At 44.0% G+C, this 26,542-nt stretch overlaps 1 long non-coding RNA gene across 1 annotated transcript in view; it reads left to right on the top strand.

Annotated features, from left to right (window-relative positions):
• LOC140491379 (uncharacterized) overlaps nt 1–22,851 on the top strand; it is a 265,303-nt gene extending 242,452 nt beyond the window's left edge. Inside the window, exons 3-4 of the long non-coding RNA XR_011963299.1 lie at nt 16,246–17,280; nt 21,663–22,851. This is a non-coding gene — a long non-coding RNA (uncharacterized lncRNA). The remainder of the gene's footprint in view (nt 1–16,245; nt 17,281–21,662) is intronic.
• Nucleotides 22,852–26,542: the final 3,691 nt, after the last annotated feature.

Raw genomic sequence — 26,542 nt, forward strand, 5'->3', positions numbered from 1 at the left:
ATGTAGTCAAGCCAAAGCTTAAGGAAGTTCAGGCAGAAAGGGAATGGGTGGTTACAAGACAGGAGAGGATGAGGTGAGGCAATTCCCTGAGTTGCTTGCAAACCATTTTTTGGCCTTGGGAAGTGGTGAGAGAAATGGTTTATTTATGGAAGTGAGCCACAGGCAAGATTGTGGCAGTGTGAATGGTCCAGTTGCTCAGTGGTGGGAGGATGAAGTGTAGAAAGGCAAGAGAGTCATAGAGTTGTACAGTACGATAGCAGCCTTTTTCATGCATGCCAACTAGAAGTCCTAATGAATAGCGGTAGTGGATTTGTTACTGAGGGGAGGAGACAGCCATTGTTGTAGCCATAGATGTGACTCCAGGATGGTAAGATGCAACATAGAATGGAAGCAGAGTACTTTGAAAGGGGAGCCGAACAGCTGGAAGTAATAGTCTATGTTGGCACCAATAACATAGGAAGAAAGAGAAATAAGGTTCTGCAAGCGGATTTGAGGAAGTTAGGGAGGAAACTGAAAGTAGGACTTCAAAAGGTAGTAATCTTCACTTTGCTCCCAGTACAACATTTTAGTGAGAAGAAGAATAGAAAGACATAGCAGATGAATGCAAGCCTAGAGAGACAGTGCAGGAGTGAGGGCTTTGCACTGCTAAGGCATTGGGAGCATTTCTGGGGAAGGTGGCAACTGTACATAGAACTAGGACCAACATCTTTATGGAGTGGTTTGCTAATGCTGTTGTGGTGGACCTAATCTTCATTAGGAAATGCGTGCTTGCGTGCAAGGAAGTGAATCCAGATATCCCCCAACTGGAAACCTTGAATGAACGAGGAAATCCAGTCCCTACTAAAGACCAGGATGACACGGACCTCTGCAGAAAATCCAGATATGACCTCCACAAAGCCATTAGAGAGACCAAGAGGTACTGCAGGATCAAGTTAGATGCCCAAACCAACCATATGGACTCCCGCTGCCTGTAGCCAGGCATAAATAACATAATGGGATACAAAAATAAAACAGAGCAAAATAGTGGACAAAGGCTTATCCCTCCCTGATGTGCTCAATGCTTTCTAAGCTTGGTACGAGCATACCAGCAGCCCAGTACCACCTGCCCGGACAGCCCCGGGTGCAGCTGTTCCTTCCATAGTCTTCCTGGTAGTCAACCCTAGGAAAGCGACGGGCCTGGACAGAGTCCCTGGCAGTGCACTTCGACCCTGTGCAGGCCAGCTGGTGGGAGTATTTACCTAAAACCTTTCCCTCCACAAGTTGAAGTCTCCATGTGCTTCAAGAAGATCACCAACAGTACCGAAGAAGTGCAACCTGCCTGAATAACTATGGCCCAGTGGCTCTGACCTCCAAATTCATGAAGCAGTTTGAGAGGCTGGTCATGGTCCACATCAACTCCAGTATCCCAACCTGTCTCAATCCCTTCCAATTTACCCACTGTAAAAACTAGTCCACAGCGGACACCATTTCCCTAACCCTGCACTCATCCCTGGGACGTCTGGACAACAATGACACCCACATCAGACTCCTGCTCATTGACTACAGCTCTGCTTTTATCACCATTATCCCCTCCAGACTGATCTCAAAACTCCGAGATCTAAGACTGGCACCACCCTCTACAACTGGATCCTCAGCTTCCTGACCCATAGACTGTAACCAGTGAGGATAGACAATTGCACCTCCTCCATAATAACACTCAACACTATATTTTCAGCCACCTACTGTACTCCCTGTACACCTATGACTCTGTTGCCAAATTCTAAACAAACAGAACCTACAAGTTTGCTGATGACACCACTGTGGTAGGACAGTAATAGTTAGAGATGAAAAATTGAAAGATCAGCCAGTGAGGCTTTGTCAGTGGAACTAAGAAATACAAAGGGGATGGTGACATTATTGTGGTTGTAGTATACAACCCCAAATACTCAATGGCAGTTAGAGGAACAAATATGCAGGGAGACTGGAGAGACTTGCAGGAGCAATAAGCTTGTCATAGTAGGGGATTTTAACTTTCCTAACACAGACTGGGACTGCCAGAGTGTTAAGGGCTTAGATGGAATAGAATTTGATAAATGTGTTCAGGAAGGTTTCTTCAAGAAGTATATTGGTCCTACTTGGGAAGGAGCCAAACTCGACCTACTCTTGGGAAATAGGGCAGGACAGATGACGGAGGTGACAGTGAGAGAGCACTTTGGGATCAGTAACCATAGTTCTATCAATGTTATAATAGTTATGGAGAGGGACAAAACTGGTCCACAGTTTCAAGTTCGAAATTGGGTCAAGACAAATTCTGATGGAATTAGACAGGAGCTTGCAGAGGTTGATTGGAGTAGTTTGTTTACAGGCAAAGGGATTTCTGCCAAGTGGTAGACCTTTAAAAGTGAGACAGCTAGAGTTCAAGATCGATATGTTCCTGTGAGGGTGAAGGGCGAGGTTGGCAGGAATTGGGAACCCTGGATGACAAGAGATATTAAGGCTTGGATCAGATTAAAGAAGGAGGCATGGCTCAGGTACAAGCAGCTAGGATCAAGGGAATCCCTGGATTATACAGGGAATGCAGAAGTTTACTGAAGAAAAAAATCGGGAGGGCGAAGACCGGGCACGAGATAGCCTTAGCTGAGATGATTAGGGTGAACCCAAAGAGGTCCTTTAAGTATATTAAAGGAAAAAGAATGACTTGAGAGAGGGTAGGGCCCCTCAAGGACCAAAGTGGACATGTATGTGTAAAATTCTGGATTAGTTGTGCCGGAAGAGCACAGCTCCTTGGATGCAGCCTGAACTGCTGTGCTCTACCAGCACCCCTAATCCAGAATCTGGTTTCCAGCATCTGCAGTCATTGTTTTTATCACTTGTATGTGTAAAACCACAGGAGAGAGGCAAGGTTTTCTGTGTTTACCATGGAGAAACACACAAAGACTTGGGAACTTGGGAAAGTTAGTGGGACAATCCATATCACAGTAGAGGACATGTTGGATGTATTGGAATATATGAAGGAGGATAAATCTCCTGGTCCTGACCAGATATATCCAAGAAAACTGCAAGAAGTTGTTGCTGGGGCCCTGGCTGTTCTTTTTACATCACTATTAGCCATGGGTGATGCCCAGAAGACTGGAGTGTACTGAATGTTGTGCCATTATTCAAGAACAACTGCAAACAAAATGATAAACCAGTATGGTTAAGATGTATGGTGGGTAAGTTACTTAAAAAGATTCTGAGGGATTAAGGTATACATGCATTTGGAAAGATAGGGTTTAAGTTGGAATAGTCAGCAGGGCTTTGCGAGTGGGAAATATTGCCTCACAAATTTGTAAGAGTTCCTTGGTGAATTAGTGGTGGGCAAGTTGTTGGAGGGAATCCTGAGAACTTGCATGTATTTGGATAGGCAGGGACAGATTAAGGATAGTCAACATGGCTTTGTGCATGAGAAATAGTGTCTCACTAACTTAGAGTCATAGAGATGTACGCATGGAAACAGACCCTTCGGTCCAACCCGTCCATGGCGACCAGATATCCCAACCCAATCTAGTCCCACCTGCCAGCACCCGGCCCATATCCTTCCAAACCCTTCCTATTCATATACCCATCCAAATGCCTCTTAAATGTTGCAATTGTACCAGCCTCCACCACATCCTCTGGCAGCTCACTCCATACATGCACCACCCTCTGTGTGAAAAAGTTGCCCCGTAGCTCTCTTTTATATCTTTCCCCTCTCACCCTAAACCTATGCCCTCTAGTTCTGGATTCCCTGACCCCAGGGAAAAGACTTTGTCTATCTATCCTATCCATACCCCTCATAATTTTGTAAACCACTATTAGGTCACTCCTTAGCCTCTGACGCTCCAGGGAAAATAGCTCCAGCCTGTTCAGCCTCTCCCTGAAGGTCAGATCCTCCAACCCTGGCAACATCCTTGTATATCTTTTCTGAACCCTTTCAAGTTTCACAATATCTTTCCAATAGGAAGGAGACCTGAATTGCACGCAGTATTCCAACACTGGTCTAACCAATGTCCTGTACAGCCGCAACATGACCTCCCAACTCCTGTACTCAATACTCTGACCAATAAAGGAAAGCATACCAAACGCCTTCTTCACTATCCTATCTACCTGCGACTACTTTTCAAGGAGCTATGAACCTGCACTCCAAGGCCTCTTAGTTCAGCAGCACTCCCTAGGACCTTACCGTTAGGTGCACAAGTCCTGCTAAGATTTGCTTTCCCAAAATGTAGCACCTCGCATTTATCTGAATTAAACTCCATCTGCCACTTCTCAGCCCATTGGCCCATCTGGTCCAGATCCTGTTGTAATCTGAGGTAACCTTCTTCACTGTCCACTACACCTCCAATTTTGGGGTCATCTGCAAACTTACTAACTCTACCTCTTATGCTCACATCCAAATCATTTATGTAAATGAGAAAAAGTAGAGGACCCAGCATCGATCCTTGAGGCACTCCACTGGTCACAGGCCTCCGGTCTGAAAAACGACCCTCCACCACCACCCTCTGTCTTCTACCCTTGAGCCAGTTCTGTATCCAAATGGCTGGTTTTCCCTGTGTTCCATGAGTTCTAACATAGCTAATCAGTCTCCCATGGGGAACCTTTTCGAATGCCTTACTGAAGTCCATATAGATCACATCTACTGCTCTTCCCTCATCAAACTTCTTTGTTACTTCTTCAAAAAATTCAATCAAGTTTATGAGAAATGATTTCCCACACACAAAGCCATGTTGACTATCCAGAATCAGTCTTCGATTGATTTTTTTTTGAAGAAGTAATGAAGAGGATTGATGAGGGAGGAGTGGTGGATGTGAACTATATGGACTTCAGTAAGGCTTTCGACAAGGTTCTTCAAGATAGACTGGTTAGCAAGATTAGATCACATGAAATACAGGAAGAACTAACCATTTTTATACAGAACTAGCTTGAAGGTAAAAGGTGGTGGTGGAGAGTTGCTTTTCAGACTGGAGGTCTGTGTTTGGTGGTGTGCCACAAGGATTTTTGCTGGATCCACTGGTTTTTGTCATTTATATAAATGATGATTTAGATGTGAACGTAGGAGAAATAGTTAGTACATTTGCAGATAGCACCAAAATTGGGGGTGTAGTAGACAGCGAAGAAGGTTACCTCAGAGTACAATGTGATCTTGGTCAGATGGACCAATGGGCTGAGCGAGGCAGATGGAGTTTAATTTAGATAAATGTGAGGTGCTGCATTTTGAAAAGGTAAATCATGGCAGGATTTATACATTTAATGAAAAGGTCCTGGGGAATGTGCTGAACAAAGACACTTTGGAATGCAGCTTCATAGTTCCTTGAAATTGGAGCCTCAGGAAGATAGGATAGTATGCTTTCCTTTATAGGTTAGTGTATTGAGTATAGGAATTGGGAGGTCATGCTGTGGCTGGACATGACATTGGTTAGGTCACTTTTGGAATATTGTATGCAATTCTATTCTCTCTCCTATATGAAGAATGTTGTGAAATTTGAAAGGGTTCAGAAAAGATTTGCAAGGATGTTGCTAAGGTTGGAGGGTTTGAGCTGAAGGGCAAGGCAAGATAGGCTGGACCTGTTTTCCCTGGAGGGTCAGAGGCTGAGGGGAAACCAGAACTGGAGGGCATAGGTTTAAGATAAGAGCGGAAATAGTTAAGAGACCAAGGGGCAACTTTTTTCATGCAAAGTGTGGTGTGTGTATGGAATGAGCTGTCAGAAGAAATTGTGGAGGCAGGTACAATTGCAACATTTAAAAGGCATCTGGATGGTTACATGAATGGAAAGGGTGAGAGAGATAAAGGCCAACTGCTGGCAATTGGGAGTAGATTAATTTAGGATAACTAATCGGCATGGATGAGTTGGACCTGAGGTCTGTTTCTGTGCTGTACATCACCATGACACTATGACTCTGTAAGTGACCTGGAAGTTGATGAGGGCAGGGCAGTAGATGTGATCTATATGGATTTCACTAAGGCCTTTGACAAGGTTCCACATGGTAGGCTGCTTGGAATGTTAGATTGCATGGAATCCAGTGCGAGCTGGCAAATTGTATATAAAATTGACTTGATGGTAGGAAGCAGAGGGTAATAGTGGAAGGATGCTTGTCAGACTGGAGGTCTGAGATTAGTGAAATGCCTCAGGGGTTGTTGCTGTGCCCATTACTGTTTGGTATCTATATCAATGATCTGGATGAGAATGTCAAAGGCATGATTAGTAAGTTTGCTGATGACACCAAAATAGGCGGTATCATGGATAGTGAGGTAGGTTATCAAAACTTGCAGCAGGACCTTGATCAGCTGGGTGAGTTGGCTGAGAAATGGCAAATGGAGTTTAACATAGATAAGTGTGAGGTCTTGCATTTTGGAAAGTCAAATCAAAGTAGCCATGCCATGGTGAATGGTGGGCCTTAAGAAGTGCTGTGGAACAGACAGATCTTGGAATTCAGGTTCACAGTTCCCTGAAAATGTAGTCACAGGAGACAGGGCAATGAAGAAAGCTTTTGGCACATTGGTCTTCATCAGTCACGGCATTGAGTATAGAACTTGGGAAGTTACTTTGCAGTTGTACAGAACATTGGTGAGGCTGCACTTGGAGTATTGTGTTCAGTTTTCGTCACCTTGTTATAGCAAGAATGTTATTAAACTGGAAAGAGTGCACAAGAAATTTACAAAGATGTAGCCTGGACTCAATGGTCTGAGTTATACGGAGAGGTTGGACAAACTAGGATTTTTTTTTAGAGTGTAGGAGACTGAAGGGGATCCTTATAGAGGTTTGTAAGATCATGAGAGGCATGGATACGGTGAACACACTCCGTCTTCCTCCCAGGGTTGGGGAATCAAGGACTAGAGGGGATCACTTTAAGGTTAAAGGGGAGAGAATAAGAAGGAACCAGCGGGGTAACATTTTTGAATACAGCCTGGTACATATACGGAATGAGCTGCCAGCGGAAGTGGTTGAGGCAGGTACATTGCCATAATTTAAAAAGGCATTTGGATAAATACATGCACGGGAAAGGATTATAAGGATATGGGCCAAGTGCAGGGAAATGGGGCTAGCGTTAATAGACATTTTGGTCAGCATGGACTAGTTTGGGCCGAAGGCCCTGTCTCTGTGCTGTAGGTCTTGACAACTTATGACCCACCCCATCCCGGTAATGCTCTCCTGCAACCTCTTCCGTCAGGTATAAGCTACAGAAGCTTGAACACAGAGGAGCAGATTCAAGAACAGCATCTTCCCTGCCATCATAAGATGATTAATAGACTCTCTAGCTTCAAATAATGCTGATCTTGTTAAATTTGATCTTGCTCAGTGTGGTGTAACCTATATGCCTTATTCTAAACAAGTTTGTTTTCACCCTATGATCTGTATATCCTGCTACTGTAACCTGCCTGTACTGAATTGAATTGAATTTATTTATTGTCACGTGTACAGAGGCACAGTGAAAAGCTTTGTCTTGCGAGCAAGACAGGCACGTCACAGAGTTAAGTAGCATAGATAAGTAAATAATAGTTAAACAGCGGCAAAAACCAAAACACAGGTACAGGCAAATGTTAAGAGTTTGTGAGTCCATTCAGTATCCTAACAACAGTAGGATAGAAACTATTTTGCAACTGGCTGGTAAGTGTGTTCAGGCTTCTGTATCTTCTCGATGAAGATAGAGGTTGTAGAAAAACATTGCCAGGATGGGATGGATCTTTGAGAATGCTGGCGGCATTTCCTTGAAAGCAGGCCGAGTAGATGGATTCTATAGATGGGAGGTTGGCCTTTGTGATTGTCCGGGCCGACTTCATCACTCTCTGTAACCGTTTCCAATCTTCAATGGTACAGTTGCCATCGGAGGTAGTGATACATCCAGACAGAATGCTCTTGATGGCACACTTATTAAAGTTGGCAAGGGTATTCGCTGTCATGCCAAATATCCCCAGGTACCTGAGGAAGAAGACATACTAGGTAAAAAACAATGACTGCAGATACGCAAAACCAGATTCTGGATTAGTGGTGCTGGAAGAGCACAGCAGTTCATGCAGCATCCAAGGAGCAGTAAAATCGACATTTCGGGCAAAAGCCCTTCATCAGAAATAAAGACCGAGAGCCTGAAGGGTGGAGAGATAAGCTAGAGGAGGGTGGGGGTGGGGAGAAAGTAGCATAGAGTGCAATAGGTGAGTGGGGGAGGGGATGAAGGTGATAGGTCAGGGAGGAGAGGGTGGAGTAGGCAGGTGGAAAAGAAGATAGGCAGGTAGGACAAGTCTTGGGGACAGTGCTGAGCTGGATGTTTGGAACTATGGTGAGGTGGGGGAAGGGGAAATGAGGAAGCTGTTGAAGTCCACATTGATGCCCTGGGGTTGAAGTGTTCCGAGGCGGAAGATGAGGCGTTCTTCCTCCAGGCGTCTGGTGGTGAGGGAGCGGCAGTGAAGGAGGCCCAGGACCTCCATGTCCTCGGCAGAGTGGGAGGAGGAGTTGACATGTTGGGCCACAGGGTGGTGTGGTTGATTGGTGAGGGTGTCCCGGAGATGTTCCCTAAAGCGCTGTGCTAGGAGGCATCCAATGTAGAGGAGACCGCATCGGGAGCAACGGATACAATATATGATATTGGTGGATGTGCAGGTAAAACTTTGGATGTGGAAGACTCCTTTAGGGCCTTGGATGGAGGTGAGGGAGGTGGTGTGGGCGCAGGTTTTGCAATTCCTGTGGTGGCAGGGGAAGGTGCCAGGATAGGCGGGTGGGTTGTAGGGGGGGGCATGGACTTGACCAGGTAGTCGCAGAGGGGACGGTCTTTGCGGAAGGCAGAAAGGGGTGGGGAGGGAAATATATCCCTGGTGGTGGGGTCTTTTTGGAGGTGGCGGAAAAGTCGGCAAATGATTTAGTTTATGCAAAGGTTGGTAGGGTGGAAGGTGATCACCAGGGGCGTTCTGTCCTTGTTACGGTTGGAAGGGTGAGGTCTGAGGGCGGAGGTGCGGGATATGGACGAGATGCGTTGGAGGGCATCTTTAACCATGTGGGAAGGGAAATTGCAGTCTCTAAAGAAGGAGGCCATGTGGTGTGTTCTGTGATGGAACTGGTCCTCCTGGGAGCAGATACGATGGAGGCGGAGGAATTGGGAATACGAGGTGGCATTTTTGCAAGAGGTAGGGTGGGAAGAGGTGTAATCCAGGTAGCTGTGTGAGTCAGTGGGTTTGTAAAAAATGTCAGTGTCAAGTCGGTCGTCATTAATGGAGATGGAGAGGTCCAGGAAGGGGAGGGAGTTGTCAAAGATGATTCAGGTGAATTTAAGGTCAGGGTGGAATGCGTTGGTGAAGTTGATTAATTGCTCAACCTCCTCATGGGAGCATGAGGTGGCGCCAATGCAGTCATCAATGTAGCGAAGGAAGAGGTGGGGAGTGGTGCTGGTGTAATTACGGAAGATCGACTGTTCTACGTAGCCAACAAAGAGGCAGACATAGTTGGGGCCCATACGTGTGCCCATGGCTACCCCTTTGGTCTGGAGGAAGTGGGAGGATTCAAAGGGTGAGGACCAGTTCGGCCAAACTAATGAGTGTTGGTGGAAGGGTAATATTGGGGACGTCAGGAGAGGAAAAAATGGAGGGCTTGGAGGCTCAGGTCATGGCGGATGGAGGTGTAGAGGGATTGGATATCCATGGTGAAGATGAGACGTTTGGGGCCGGGGAAACGGAAGTCTTGGAGGAGATGGAGGGCGTGGGTGGTGTCTCGAACGTATGTGGGGAGTTCCTGAACTAGGGGGGAGGTAGGTAGAAATGAGTTCAGTGGGACAGGAGCATGCTGAGACAATGGGTTGGCCAGGGTGGTCAGGCTTGTGGATCTTGGGAAGGAAGTAGAACCGGGCAGTGTGGGGTTCCCGGACTATGAGGTTGGAAGCTGTGGGTGGGAGATCTCCTGAGGTGATGAAGTTCTGTATGGTCTGGGAGATGATGATTTGGTGATGGGGGGTGGGGGTCATGGTCGAGGAGGCAGTAGGAAGAGGTGTCCTCGAGTTGGCGTTTGGCTTCAGCGGTTAGAGGTCAGTGCGCCAGACTACCACTGCGCCCCCTGGTGGCTTGATGGTGAGGTTGGGATTGGAGCAGAGGGATTGGAGGGCTGCGCGTTGTGAGGGTGAGAGGTTGGAGTGGGGGGGGGGGGGGGGTAAAAGGGAAGAAGAGATACTGTTGGGCCTTTGTAACCAATGTGTCCACATGAAGAATCCAAGAAAGCATGTTGTGGATGACAACTTCCAGGAGTTTGATAGTCTCTTGTTCCACCTTTGTGCTGTTAATGTGGAGATGGGCATGAGTAACATCCTGCCAAAGATCAATAATGAGTTCCTTGGTTTTGCCAGCAATGAGAGCTAGGTTGCTGTCAATGCACCATTTTTCCAGGTCCTCCACCTTCCGTCTGTGGTCTGTTTTGTCGCCATCTGAGATTCGACCAACTATGGTAGTGTCATCAGCGAACTTGTAAATGGCATTAGTCTGGTATTTGGTGACACAGTTATGAGTATACATCGAGCACAGTAGGGGGCTGAGTACGCACCCCTGAGGGGCTCCAATGTTGAGTGTTAGTGAGGATGAAATATTGTCTCCAATCTTCACTGATTGTGGCCTATGGGTCAGGAAACTGAGGATCCAGTTGCAGAGAGTAGGGCTTAGTCCGAGATCAGTAAGTTTAGTAATCAGTCTCGAGGGGATAATAGTGTTGTAGGCTGAATTCTAGTCCAAGAGTAGGATTCTTACTTAGCTGTTCTTGGTGTCAAGATGTTCTAGAGAGAAATGAAAGGCAAGTGACTTGGCATCTGATGTGGATCTGTTGGTCCGATAGGAAAATTAGTGAGTCAAGAGTAGTGGGGAGGCTGGAATTGATTAATGCCATGACTGGCCTTTCAAAGCACTACATGACCACTGAAGTTAGGGCCACTGGATAGTAGTCATTGAGACATGCTGCATGACGCTTCTTAGGCACAGAGATGTTTTTTGTTTTATTAGATTCCCTACAGTGTAGAAACAGGCCTTTTGGCCCAACAAGTCCACACCGACCCTTTGAAAAGTTACCCACCCAGTCCCATTTCCCTCTGACTAATGCACCTAATACTACGGGCAATTTAGCATGGCCAATTCACCTGACCTGCACATCTTTGGACTGTGGGAGGAAGCCCACACAGACACTGGGAGAATGTGCAAACTCCACACAGACAGTTGCTTGAGGCTTGAATCAAACCTGCAACCCTGGTGTTGTGAGGCAGCAGTGCTAACCACTGAGCCACCATACTGCCCCAGATGTTGGCCCTTTTGAAACATACAGGGAAAGCGGCCTGCTGCAGGGAGATGTTGAAGATGTCGAAGAAGACCTCTGCCAATTGATCCACGCATGGTCTGAGTGCACAGCATGGTACTCCATCTCATCCCATCGCTTTCCTTGGACTCTCACGAAGGAAAACTGATCTGACCACTGATGCAGTGACTGTTGGGATAGGTTCATCAGGACATGGAGTCATAGTCATACAGTGATAGAGATGTACAGCACAGAAACAGACCCTTCTGTCCAACTCGTCCATACTGACCAGATGTCCCAACCCAATCTAGTCCCATCTGCCAGCACTTGGTTGCTATCCCTTCAAACCCTTCCTATTCATATACCCATCCAGATGCCTTTTCAATGTTGCAATTGTACTAGCCTCCACCACTTCCTCTGGCAGCTAATTCCATACACGTGCAAAAGTTGCCCCTTAGGTCTCTTTTGTATCTTTCCCCTCTCACCTAAATCGATGATTCTGGACTTGCCCACCCCAGGGAAAAGACTTTGTATATTTATCCTATCCATGCCCCTCATGATTTTATAAACCTCTATAAGGTCACCCCTCAGCCGCCGATTCTCCAGGGAAAACAGCCCTAGCCTATTCAACCTCTCCCTATAGCTCAAATCCTCCAATCCTAGCAACATCCTTGTAAATCTTTTCTGAACCCTTTCAAGTTTCACATCATCTTTCCGATAGGAAGGAGACCAGAATTGCAAGCAATATTCCAACAGTGGCCTAACCAATGTCCTGGACAGTCACAACATGACCTCCCAACTCCTGCACTCAATACTCTAACTAATAAAGGAAAGTATACCAAACGCCTTCTTCCTATCTACCTGTGACTCTATTTTCAAGGAGCTATGAACCTGCACTCCAAGGTCTCTTTGTTCAGCAACACTCCCTAGGATTTTACAATTAAGTGTATACGTCCTGCTAAGATTTGCTTTCCCAAAATGCAGTACCTCACATTTATCTGAATTAAACTCCATCTGCCACTTCTCAGCCCATTGGCCCATCTGATCATGATCCCATTGTAATCTGAGGTAACCTTCTTCGCTGTCCACTACACCTCCAATTTTGGTGTCATCTGCAAACTTACTAACTATACCTCTTATGCTCACATCCAAATCATTTATATAAATGATGAAAAGTAGTGGACCCAGCACTGATTCTTGTGGCACTCCACTGATCACAGGCCTCCAGTCTGGAAAACAATGTTCCACCAACACCCTCTGTCTTCTATCTTTGAGCCAGTTCTGTATCCAATTGACTAATTCTCCCTATATTCCATGAGACCTAACCATGCTAACCAGTCTCCCATGGGGAACCTTGTCAAATGCTTCACTGAAGTCCATATAGATCAAATCTACCACTCTGCCCTCCTCAATCAAGTTTGTGAGACAGGATTTCCCATGCACAAAGCTGTGCTGATTTTCCCTAATCAGTTCTTGCTTTTCCAAATATATGTACATCCTGTCTGTCAGGATTCCCTCCAACAACTTGCCCACCACCGACATCAGGCTCACCGGTCTATAGTTCCCTAGCTTATCTTTATCAACTTTCTTAAACAGTGGCACTACGTTAGCCAACCTCCAGTCTTCCGGCGCCTCACCTGTGACTATCTAAGATACACATATCTCAGCAAGGGGCACAGCATCGCTTCCCAAGCATCCCACAGAGTTCTAGGGTACACCTGATTAGGTCCTGGGGATTTATTCACTTTTATATGTTTTAAGACATCCAGTACTTCCTCCTCTGTAATATGGACATTTTCGAAGGTGTCACCATCTATTTCCCTACATTCTATTTCTTCCATGTCCTTTTCCACAGTAAATACCGATGCAAAATACTTGTTTAGTATCTCCCCAATCTTCCACGGCTCCAAACAAAGGCTACCTTGCTGATCTTTGAGGAGCCCTATTCTCTCCCAGTTACCCTTTTGTTTTGTGAATGTATTTATAAAAACCATTTGGATTCTCCTTGACTCTATTTGCCAAAGCTATCTCATGTCCCCTTTTTGCCCTCCCGATTTCTCTCTTGAGGAAACCCCTACTGCCTTTATACTCTTCTAAGGATTCACTCCATCCGTCCTGTCTATACCTGACATATGCTTCCTTCTTTTTCTTAACCAAACCCTCAATTTCTTTAGTTATCCAGCATTCTCTATACCATGCTTTTACCGTAACAGGTTTCTCTGGACTTTGTTATCTCACATCCCACATTCCCATTTTCCAGCCGTCCCTTTACCTGCGAACATCTGCCCCCAATCAGCTTTTGAAAGTTCTTGCCTAATACCATCATAATTGGCCTTTCTCTAATTTGGAATTTCAACTTTTGGATCTGGTCTATCCTTTTCCATCACTATTTTAAAACGAATAGAATTATGGTTGCTGGCTCCAAAGTGCTCCCCCACTGACACCTCAGTCACCTGCCCTGCCTGATTTCCCAAGAGCAGGTCAAGGTTTGCGCCTTCTCTAGTAAGTACATCCACATACTGAAACAGAAACTTTTCTTGCATACATTTAACAAATTCCTCTCCATCTAAACCCTTAACAATTTGGCAGTCCCAGTCTACGTTTGGAAAGTTAAAATCCCATACCATAACCACCCTATTATTTTTACAGATAACTGTGATCTCCTTACAAATTCCTTTCTCAATTTCCCTCTGAGTATTAGGGGTCTGTAATACAATCCCAATAAGGATCATCCCTTTCTTATTTCTCAGTTCCACCCACATAACTTCCTTGGATATATTTCTGGGAATCCACCCTCATTACAGCTTTGTGCTATCCCTTATCAAAAATGCCACTCCCCCTCCTCTCTTGCCTCCCTTTCTGTCCTTCCTGTAGCATTTGTATCCTGGAACTTTAAGCTGCACATCCCTGAGCCATGTTTCTGTGATTGCTATGATATCCCAGTCCCATGTTCCTAACTATGCCCTGAGTTCATCTGCCTTCCCTGTTGGGCCTTTTGCATTGAAATAAATATAGTTTAATTTATCAGTCCTACCTTGTTCTTTGCTTTGTCCCTGACTGTTTGACTGGCCTTTGTTCTCAACTGTACCAGTCTCAGATTGATCTCTTCCCTCACTATCTCCCTGGGTCCCACCACCAACACCACCCCCCCCCCCCCCCCCCCCCCCCACCAAATACCTTGCTATTTTAATCCTCCTGAGCAGCTCTAGCAAATCTCCCTGCCAGTATATTAGTCCCCTTCCAATTTAGGTGCAATCCATTCTTCTTGTAGAGGTCACTTCTACCCCAGAAGAGATTCCAATGATCCAAAAATGTGAACGCTTCTCCCATACACCAGCTCCTTAGCCATGCATTCATCTGCTTTATCCTCCTCTTCCTGCTCTCACAAGCCCTTAGCAGTGGGAGTAATCCACATATTACAACTCTCGAGGACCTCATTTTTAAATTCCTGCCTAACTCTCTGTAATCTTCCTTCAGAATCTCAACCTTTTCCCTTCCTATGTAGTTGGTGTACAATTACCTCCGGCTGGTTCCCTCTCCCCCTTAAGAACATTCTGCACCCTCTCTGAGACATCCTTGACCCTGGCACCAGGGAGGCAACACTCCATTCTGAGTTTTGCTGCGGGCCACAAAAATGTCTGTCTGTACCTCGGACTAGAGAGTCCCCTAACACAATCGATCTTTTGGAACCCGACGTACTGCTCATTGCATTAGAGCCAGTCTCAATAACAGATACTTGGCTGTTCATGCTACATTCTCCTGAGAATCCATCACCTCCTACATTTTCCAAAACAGCATTATTGTTTGAAATGGGGATAGCCATAGAAGACCCCTGTGCTAACTTCCTCCCCCTCTTACTTTTCATGGAGTTAACCCATCTATGTGACTGTATCTGCAACTTTTCCCCCTTCCTATAAATGCCATCCATTACATCCCCGTGCTCTTGTAAATTCCTCATTGCCTCTAACTGTCTCTCCAACCGATCCATTCGATCTGACAGGATTCACAACCAACGGCATTTTTTTTTTGCAGATATAACCCATAAACACCCCCTAAACTCCCACATCTGACAAGAGGAGCATATCACTCTACTAAAGGCCATTTTTGCTTCTTTAAATCCCAGAAAATAGCACTGTCTTATTCCTCGACAAAACATTGTTCCAGGTTAAATTAATACTTATGGCTTATATTTTAAGTTTAATCAAGAGACATATCTCAATAAAACATATAATCGAGAAAGAACCCACTCCACTCACTACTGCAGACTTACTGTAAGGCCACACTTAAAATATCCACTTATCTGTTTCTGTGCTGTGACCTCTCACAAACAGGTTCCTCCATGATCAGTTTTGAATTTCACTGTTCTTTAATTTTCCCAGACGTACTCTGATGTCCAGCAATACATGAATTCAAATAGCAAAGGCAGTAAATGTGCAGGTTCACTGCTTTGTCCGTGTAGGTCTCTCTGTCTCTCTCTCTCTTTCTCTCTCTTTCTCTCTCTTTCTCTGTCTCTCATGCACTGACCTTACCATGTGCTTCCTTTGTCTGTTCCTCTCCCTTTTAAAAGTGCTGTGTTTTGACTTTTCTTTTATCCAAAGTTCCAAAACAATGCAACAGCATATAAATCAGTAACTGCTACTTCTGGAATTCAAAGAAATCACCTCCAACACCTAAAATAACTGAAAAAAGGAGTAGCTGTTACAGCCAGATATTTTTCCGACTTGTCATAATAGGTGTTACCTCTCCACTGAAACTCTGCTCAAAGTGAGCATAGAAGGCGTTGAGACAATCTGGGAGGGCTGTGTCATCGTCTGCTATCTTGCACTGCAAGATCCCTGCACTGCATTTCCCTGCAAGATGGTGCCGGATTTAGTTGACTCTTTGTGAACTCCTGCGTGCAGATCTAAGTTTCCTATTTCCTACAATCATTCTACACTCTTTAAACTTAATCACATACTTTTACAAATTACTAATAACTATGTTTTATCTTCACTCACAGGTTTGAAGCTCCTCCTATCCTCAAAGCCAGCTTACTGGATGAAGGCAGCTGACTATATGGTACCCATGCCCCATCCAACCACCCTGGAAGAAGGACAGGCCAGCTAGAGGCAACCTATGCGAGCCCCAGGCTTGGAGCCTGCCAAATGGAGGGACCTGAGAGACCTGTCCCAGGAAAGAGAACTGACAGGAAACACTCCCGCCTCAATAAGATGCCTGCCTAACATGAAATTGATCAAAATGTACCTGGAGAGCCCCCCCAAACATTTCTGCAAAATAAACGTGGCTGGTCCTGGAGCCGCAAATCAGCAGCAACTGAAACCAGGAAATTCTCCACTGGATCCTAGGCAGACCCTGTGCAAAGATGCACTGAACTGCAACCTACCTGCTCCATAGGGTCCTAGGAAGGATCACTTTACTGGAAGCAGTCAGAATCCACTCCACCAGATCACCGGACCACTCAAATGTAAGAAACCTGTGAGGAAGCGCGCTAAGCATGCTGGCCTGCTAGTAAGACTGAGACTACATGGTTGCAAGGCCCCCCTTCCTAGCTTACTCCTATCAAATATACAATCTCTGGAGAACAGAATGGATGAATTCAAATCACAGCTCAGTTTCCAGTGTAACCTGTGGGACTGCTGCGCACTCTGCTTCACAGAAACCTGGCTCAACCCATCCATTCCCAACTGCGCACTTCAGGCTGATGGTTTTTCTATCCATCGTATAGACCGTACACCAAGCTCAGTTAAGACAAAGGGTGGGGGGGTTTGCTTTTTAATCAACAACTTGTGGTGCATGGACATTGCAACCCTGGGCAGCTATTGCTCCCCAAATCATGAATTCCTCACCATCAAATGCCACTCCTTCTATCTACCATGGGAATTTACCGCTGCTATACTAACTGCTGTGTACATACCGCCACAAGCAAAGGTTGAGGAAGCTCTGGATGTGCTGTACTCCACCACTAACATCCTGGAGACAGAACATCCCGAGGCCCTGTTTATTGTAACTCTGACTTCAATCAAGCCAATCTAAGGTAGGTATTGCCCAAGTACCACCAGAACATTACTTCCCCCACCAGAGGCCCGAACATTTTAGACCACTGTTACACTGGCAATTCAAGTATGACCAAATATGCTGCTTGCAAACAAAGCTTTTCACTGTACTTAGGTACATGTAACAATAAATCAAGTCAATCAATTAATCTAATCTAGATTGACAGCGGACTGGGATCCTGACAATTAGTCCAGAGGACAGAGAGCTGAGATGAAGTTAGAAATTAAAACACAAACAAGTGAGTTAGAAGGGCAAAAGAAACACATTCTATGTAAGAAAGAAATGAGTTAGCAAGGCTATGTGGAATATACTTTATTGCAAGGAGCCTGAGGAACAAGACAGATGAGCTGAGAGCATAGAAAGGCAAAGGAAAATATGAATCATAGCTATGACCTAAGACTTGGCTGAAAAATGGGCAGAATTGGCAGTTCAACATTCCTCGTTATAGGATGTTCAGATGAAATAGAGAGGGAGATAAAGAAGGAGAGGGGTGGCAGCATTGATCAAGAAATAGATGATGTCTTGGAAGGTTCATCAAATAACATCATATGGATTGAAGTACAAGTCACAAATGGGGCAAACATGTTTTTGGGTGTGTACTGTAAGGGAGATAGAGGATCAAATAGGTTACCTCATTTTAGAAAAGCAGAAGAATAATAAGGCAGTAATAGTGAGAAATTTTTAACTGCACAAATATTGACTATGATAGTTTTAGTGTGCAGACTAGGGAGAAAGCAAACTTAAATTGAAGAGTGTGGCTCGTTAGGGACTGTGGAGATAATCTATGGATCTGGAAGACATGGACACAATCTCAATTAATACTTTGCATCAACCTCCATAATGGAAAGGGACAAGAAAGGTCTGGATATCAAGGTGGAGGACTGTGAATTATTAAGAGAAATTAACCTAGAGAGGAAGGATGTAACAGTATGAAGCAGCCTTTAAATTAGATAAATCCATAGGTCAGGTGAGGTGTATTCCAGGCTGTTGAAGGAGACAAGGGATGAGATAGCCAGTAATTTCAAATCGTCTCTGGCCAAAGGTGAAGAGCCAGAGGACTGAATTACTAACATTATCCCATTAATGAAAAAAGTGGAAGGAATAGTCCAGGAAATTTCAAGCCAGTCAGTCACTCAATGATGGGAAAGTTACAAGAAGGAATGCTAAGAGATGGAATATCTGCATGGATTTGTCAGGGATATTCAGCATGAATTTGTTAGAGGAACATTGTATTTGACAAATTTGATCAATTATTTTTTGAGGAGGTAACCAGAAATTTTGATAAAGATAATGCATTTGATATGGTCTACATGAACTTTTGATGAGGAACATAATGGCACACTGATCAAAGTAAGAGCCCTTGGGATTGTAATTAAAGTGACACTTTGGATCCAAAATTTGCTGAGAGGCAGAAAGCAGAGGGTGATGGTAGAGGAATATTTCTGTGACTGGAAGCCTATTTTTAGTGGGGTTGCACAAGGCTCAGTGCTGGAGCCCTGCTGTTGTAGTGTACATTAGTGATTTGGACTTAAATGTAGGATATGTCATTAAGCAGTTTGCAGATGGCACGAAACTTTGTAGGATGGTAAATAATGTGGAGGAGAGCCATAAATTGCAGGAAGCCATCAATGGACTGGACAGCTGGGCAGAGCAGAACAGAGGAAAGTGGAATTTCACCCAGAAAAGTGTGAGGTAATATACTTGGGAAAAGCTATCACTGCAGTGAATTTTATTCTGAATGATAGGATTCTTGGGAACTACTGAAGAACTAAGGGACCTTGATGTGGACATCCACAGATCCCTGGAGTTAACAAGGCAAGCCAGTGGGCAGATGGGATGCTAGCTTTTATTAGCTAAGGCATAGAATATAAGAGCAAAGACATAATGCTGGAACTATATAAAATGCTAGTTAGACCACAAGTTGAATATATGTGTAGTTCCGGTCAACACATTACAGGAAGGATATGATTGCACAAGAGATGGTTTGGTGAGATTTACCTGGATGGTGCTTGAGCTTGAGGATTTGTTTTAGTTTTCACTCATGGGATTAGGGCATTGCTGGCTTGGCCAACTTTTATTGTCTCCCAGAGGGCAATTAAGAGTCAACTACATTGTTGTGTGTCAGGAGTCACATGTAGGTCAGACCCGGTAAGGATGACAGATTTCCCACCCATAAGGGCATTAGTGAACCAGATCAGTTTTTCCTGACAATTGCTTCATGGTTATTATTAGATACTTAATTCCAGCTTCTTTTTACTGAATTCAGATTCCACCATCTGCCATGGTAGGATTTGAACCTGGGTCCCCAAAACATTAGCTGAGTTTCTGGATTAAAAGTCTAGCGATAATACCATCAGGTCATTGCCTCCCCTTTACCCATGGAGAAAGATTGGAGAGTTGGTGTTGTTTTCCTTAGAGAAGCAAAGGTTGAGAGGGGACCTGATTGAAATGTGTAGGACTATGAGGTGCATAGGAAGAGTGAATAATAAGAAACATTTTCCATTAGTCAAGTAAACAGCCATCATAGAGTTAAGGTTAGAAGCAGAAGGCTAAGAAGAGCGTTAGGAGGACCTTTTTCACTGGAGAGGTGGGAGTCTGGAAGTCATTACCTGAAAGGGTGGCTGAGTCAGAAACTCTTGTAGCACTTAAACAGTATTTAAAGATTTTCTTGCATTGTCAATGCCACCAGGGCTGTGGGCCAAAAACTGGATAATGGGATTAGGGTAGTCAGATCTTTCTTGATTAGTAGAGACATGTTGAGTCGAATGGACTACTACTGTTCTGTAAGTCTACAACCTTAGTTTAAGCTTGAACTGTAATTAATTATTCCTGATGAAGGGCCCTATTACTGATGAAGGGCTTTTGCCCGAAATGTCGATACTCCTGCTCCTCGGATGCTGGCTGACCTGCTGTGCTTTTCCAACACCACTCTAATCTAGACTATAATTAATTAATCCTTTTTCATTGCATAACGGTCGACCTAAAATAATCTAATGGATCAGCAGATACCAATTCCACCATTATCAACAAGCCTGGTTCAATGAGCAGTGCAGAGTTGCATGTTAGGAGCAGAACCAGGCATCCATCTGGTAACAACCTGGTGAAGATAAAAACAAGGAATCAAGCTGTACAGGACATTAGTTAGACCACTTTTGAAATACTGCATGCAGTCTCAGTCTCCCTGCTATAGAAAGGATGTTGTGAACCTTGAAAAGGTTGAGAAAAGATTTACAGAGGTGTTGCCAACATTGGAAGGTTTGAGCTATAGGGAGAAGCTGAATAGGCAGGGGCTGTTTTCCCTGGAGCGTGAGGCTGAGGGGTGACCTTATAGAGGTTTATAAAATCATGAGTGGCATGGATAGGGTGAATAGCCGAGATCTTTTCCCCTGGATGGGGGAGTGCAAAATCACAGGGCATAGGTTAAGGTGAGAGGAGAAAGTCTTAAAAGGAACTTACGAGAACCCCTCTAACCGCAACAAGCATAGAACTGCGCCCCCCCCCCCCCCCCCCCCCGCCCCAGACCTCACATTTCACTCCACTAATCTCTGACTACAGCGCATTATCCTCTGCCATTTCTACCACCTACAGACAGACCCCACAACCAAGGATATATTTCCATACCTACCCCTATCTGCATTCCGCAGAGACCATTCCCTCCACGATTCCCTTGTTAGGTCCTCCCCCCCCGCCACCAACACACCCTCCATACCTAGCACCTCCCTTTACTGGTCTGTTGCTGTGTCTGTTGCTCTTGATATGGTCTCCTCTACAGCGGGGAGACAGGACGCCAATTCATGGAGCATTTCAGGGAACATCTCTGGGAAATAACTCCACCACCCCCATGACCAATCATTTCAACTCCTCCCACTCGCTCAAAGACATGCAAATTCTGGGCTGCCTCCACCGCCAAATCAAATCCATCCGCCAACTGGAGGAAGAACACCTCATCATCCACCTTGCGACTCTTCAACCACCCGACATCAACATGACTTCACCAGTTTCCAAATCTGCCCTCTTCCCCCCCCCCCCCCCCCCCCAGTTCCAACCCTCTAACTTGGCACCGCCCTCTTCAGCTGTCCTATCTGTCTGTCTTCCTTCCCACCTATCTGCTCCACCCTCCCCACCGACCTATCAGAATCACACCCCATCTGCATTCACCTATCACCTTCCCAAATACCTTAACCCCCAGCCCCAGCCCCTCCCTCCTATTTCTCTCTCTCCACCTTCTCCCTCCACAATCCAGATGAAGGGCTTATGCCCTAAACGTCGACTCTCCTGTTCCTCTGATGCTGCCTGACCTGATGTGCTTTTTTAGCACCACCTATTTCAACTATAACCTAATCCTTGTCTTCTTTTTTTCAGAATTGTGAAGACTTCCAACCAGGCCAGACAATGGAGGGAGGTAGTGATGAAGATAACGCACTATCACTTGACTTTATATTTGTACCCATCAGTTCAGATGTTGACACTGCATGTATTTTAGATGATAGTGCAGAGATGGATTATGCACTTGATGAGACACTAAGCATGAGGCAGACTGGGATGGGGAGGGGTGAGGGTGGAGTTCTGACTCACCAGAGAGTGAGGCATAATCTTATTTTACCACAGAGGATTTAGATGAGGGTTTCCATGGATCAGACTACAGAAATCGATTGATGCACACGTACAATTAAATGCTTGAGTTAGTGGGAACTCTTCCAGAATGCTTATATTCAATGTGAAGCGACATGCATCATTTGAGCATTTTTTTTTTTGCATAATGCTTTGAAAAGAGTTTTGTGCTCATCAGTCAACAAACTGTTCTCCAATGAATTAGGATTGTTGAGGAGTTGCCCCAAAGCAGAGGCAGATGGTTAACAGAACACAAATGTACAGACTTCTCTGAAAATTGCAGCATTCATGATGCTGGAGATCAGAGTCCAGAATGTGGTGCTGATGAAGGGCTCATGCCTGAAATGTCAATTCTCCTGCTCCTCGGATGCTGCCTGACTGGCAGGCCCTTTCCAGCACCACACTCTCGACTTAGTTTTCTATTGTTTTATTTTGGATTTTATGTTAACGTTGTGCACAAGACCACAAAGTGATTGTCAATCACAGAGGCAGAACTCATGGAATGAATATGGAGAATTACAATTGAAGTTGCTGAAACCACACTTGAATTAACAAACCCTAGCAGAAATAAGTTGTCTGGGATACAGCACCACTTTCTCTTCCTCCTCTTCTTCCTCCTCCATCTCCTGCTTCTGGTACTCAGTTTCATATAGATATGACAAGTAAAAGGTTGCTGGAAGACATGACAGGAACAAAATGAGGTACATGCAAAAGTGTTGTGTGTGCCTAAAATAATATGTCACACCTTTGAAACCTCTTGTAAACCATCAGGTTCACTCTGTTTGCTTCTTTCTCAAGGGGAATTGAAATGATAGAGATAAATAGACAGCTTCTGTGGACACCTTTATGGAACAGCTCACTGCAAACTGCAAGATGTTACTAATATTTCTACAGTTGCCTGGAATAAGTTAAAACAATGCTGAAAAATGTGTTGCTGGAAAAGCGCAGCAGGTCAGGCAGCATCCAAGGAGCAGGAGAATCAACGTTTCAGACATAAGCCCTTCTTCATGCCCGAAACGTCGATTCTCCTGCTCCTTTGATGCTGCCTGATCTGTTGCGCTTTTCCAGCAACGCATTTTTCATCTCTGATCTCCAGCATCTGCAGTCCTCACTTTCTCCTCATAAGTCAAAACAGGTTCATATTCTTTCAGCCATGGCCATCATCACATTGTCTTATAGATCTTGCCCTGATCTAAGCTTGAAGGTTTGCCTCAGTGAAACATTCTATTTCAAATAATAACTCCTGCTAAGATACAGCTTGAAGAACTGCTCACTGAAAAGATATGACCACCTGCTGGATGCTCCCTTTTCTGCTTCTCCATTACTCTTTTCACTTCTCCTGCAGCTTGCCGTGCTCTGTGTAGACTTTGTTTATTCTTCCAGTCACGCTCAATTCCAAGAGGATGGCTAACTAGTGTACCCATGTCTTGGAGTGACTAGCTTGTGAGAAGCTTAGAATTGTACTATAATCTCTTCAACATCTACTTTGTGGCAACATTTGAAACCTGAAACATCGATGGATAATACAAAAAGTGTGTACAGTTGGAGCAACAAGCAGAAGGAATGAATCTGCAAATAATTTGCAACTTGTCAATAATCACCTTAACTAGTGTTGGTGGGGCTTCCTTCATACTGTTTAATATCATGGTTAGCTGTGTGATTTTAAAAGAGAGCATTGGTTCAAATATAGAGCATTGAATTAGTATTGTATAGCAAATGCTTAGTGCCAGCATCTTATGATATAAAATCTTCTTGAGTTCTCTGCCTGAAGGCAACAATGACCATGGCACCTCCACCACAAGGTAGGGTAAGGTGTGAGGCCTTTAATCCACCTCAACCAGGACAGGAATAAAATCCCTCACAGTTAACACATATCTGACCCACACTGGCTGCCCAGCAACTGGATAAAACATCAGCTCCAAGGAGTGCAGATTGCTGCAGTATCATACACTGGCATCTGGAACAATTGACAGAGATAGTTTGTACAGGGTTCAATTGTTTTCATCACATGGTTGATAAAGAAACTCACACTCTCTTAAGGAAAGATGTAGCTTTGTCATCACATTATGAGCATACCTTTGTTGGCTACCAGTCCTGAGATGGGACTTGTATCAAAACTTCATGTTTAGAGGTAATAATACTATCACTGCACCAATGAACTCCTGGCATAGCTAAAATACCAGCCCTAAATATCTATAGTGGGATTCATGAAAATTTACAACTATTACGAAATTCAACAAATCTTGAAGCTTATGGGAAGGTAGACATACAGACTCCCATCTTTACGAGTCTAATGGTAAAGCAGTATAAGATGTCCAGCAATTTTTGATAATTCATAATTCAACTTTCAGTTGACACAAATTGCTGATCTTTTTCAAATGCACAGCATATGGCAGGTACAATGAATTCATCATTCCTATTGCAATTTCTGAGCCAGTATTTACAAAATCTGAATATGTGCAATAAAGTGGTTCTGCTTTCTACATTTTCCTTTTCTGGCATACATTGATATATACATATTTTGCCCATTAATTTCTAGGTACTCATTTTCATTTGTGTATCAGTTTGGGGCCTGATTTATGTCAGAAAATCTCATAAAAGTAGCTGGATAAAATGCAATTTCCATTTACATAAATTTTCAAGCAAGCTTTACAGCAGAATATAATCATTCTAAAGCAATTTCATGAAAAAATGTGTATTAGTTATTTTCAGCTCCAAATATACCATGGAAGTGCATTTGTTAGTACAACAAGATTTGAAGGAAATTACTGTTTAACAAAGTTAGATTAATCAAACAAAACTGATTGAATTACTGTTTTTGGAACAATCATTCTCTGTGGAAGTGTTGAAGTTTATTGCCAGTAATTGTTACCAGTTTTCATTTTATGTGCCATATTATGCAAATTCCTAAATGGCATTTTTTCCATGTGTTTATGGGATGTGGGCATCACTGGCTAAGCAAACATGTTTTGGCTATCACTAAATACCCTTGAGAAGGTAGTGGTGAGCTGTTTATTTTTGAGCCACTGGTATAATCTACTAACAGTAAAGGAACAGTGGTATAGTTCCAAGTTAAGATTGTGTATATCTTAGAGGATAATTGACATTCAGTGATATGTGCCTTGTAAATGCTGAGTAAACATTCACGAGACAGGAGATGAGTTACTTTCCACAAAATACCTAGCCTCTGACCTATAGCTGCTTCAGTTCAGTTTCTGGTCAATGGTAACCTCCCAGGATGTTAATAGTAGGGGATTCACTGATGGTCATGTCATTGAACATCATGGAGAAATAGTTAGATTATCTTTTATTTGAGATGGTCATTGTTTGTTACTTGTGTAGTATGAGTTCTACTTGCTATTTATCACCCCCAGCCTGGATTTTGTCCAGATCTCACTACATATGGATTCAAGCAGTTTTTCTGTCTGTGGAATCATGACTTGTGCTGAATCTTATGCAAACGCAGCAAACATCGCTACTTCTAACCTTATGATGGAGCAGCTGATGATGGTAAGCAGATTGGGTACTACCCTGAGCAACTCTTGGGACCAAGTTTATCAACCCCCATCATTGAAGCACTGGATCAGAAATAGGCCATTCAGTCCATCAAACCTGCTTTGCCATTGATGGGATCATCACTGATCATCCATTTCAATGCCATTTCCCACACTACTCCCCCCAAAACACAATTTCCCTTTGCAACACTGGAGTTAAGCAATCTGTCCATTGATATTTTAAACATATTCAATGACTAAGCTTCTGCAGCCTTCTGGACTGGAGAATTCCAAAGATTTACAATCTTCAGAGTAAAATACAGTTTCCTTATCTCAGATCTAAATGTTTTTCCCCCAGTTTTGAAATTGGGTCACCTGGTTCACATTCCCACCTAGCTTTGTGTTAGCTGTGAACTTCAAAATATTTCATATTAAATCAACACCAGTCATCTTTTGTCCTTGATTATGATTCCAACTTGTGGAGAGCTTTCACCTGATTCCTATTAACTCTAATTGTGCTACAGATCCTTATTACCATTCTAGCAAATGTTATCATGTTGTCAATGGTAGCCATCCACATTACCTCTGTAGTTCAACTCTTTCAGCCTTGTTTGGACCAAATCTGTAATGACGTCAGAAGTTGAATAACCCAAACTGAGATAAAACCCAAACTGAGCATTAGTAAGCGCTAGGCAAATGACACTTGATAACACTGTCAACAAACCCTTCTGTAACTTTGTTGATGACTGGGAGTAGATTTATAAGATGGTAATTGGTAAGGTTGTATTTGTCATGCTTTTTGAAAACAGGACACGCCTGGGTAATTTTTGCGTTGCTGGGTGGATGCCAGTCTTGTACCTGTACTGGAATAGCTTGGCTAGGGGCACAGCTAGTACAGGAGCAGAGTTGCTCAGCATTGATATCAGAGTGTGTCAGGGTAATATGTTATTTCTTGCCCCTAATATGGTAATTTCAAGAAAACAAACACAATAATTGATGTGATTAGCTTTTCAAGTGGAATGAGCTCCTTGACCCATGTAAGCATGCACCTGGTAATACTAACATTGACAATGCATTAGAAATGTTCAAGTAGCATTAAGAGAGTGCAGTTACACCAACTTCCCAGTGAATCCAGTG

This window comes from Chiloscyllium punctatum, chromosome 19, assembly GCF_047496795.1.
Source record: "Chiloscyllium punctatum isolate Juve2018m chromosome 19, sChiPun1.3, whole genome shotgun sequence".
Taxonomy (NCBI): domain Eukaryota; kingdom Metazoa; phylum Chordata; class Chondrichthyes; order Orectolobiformes; family Hemiscylliidae; genus Chiloscyllium; species Chiloscyllium punctatum.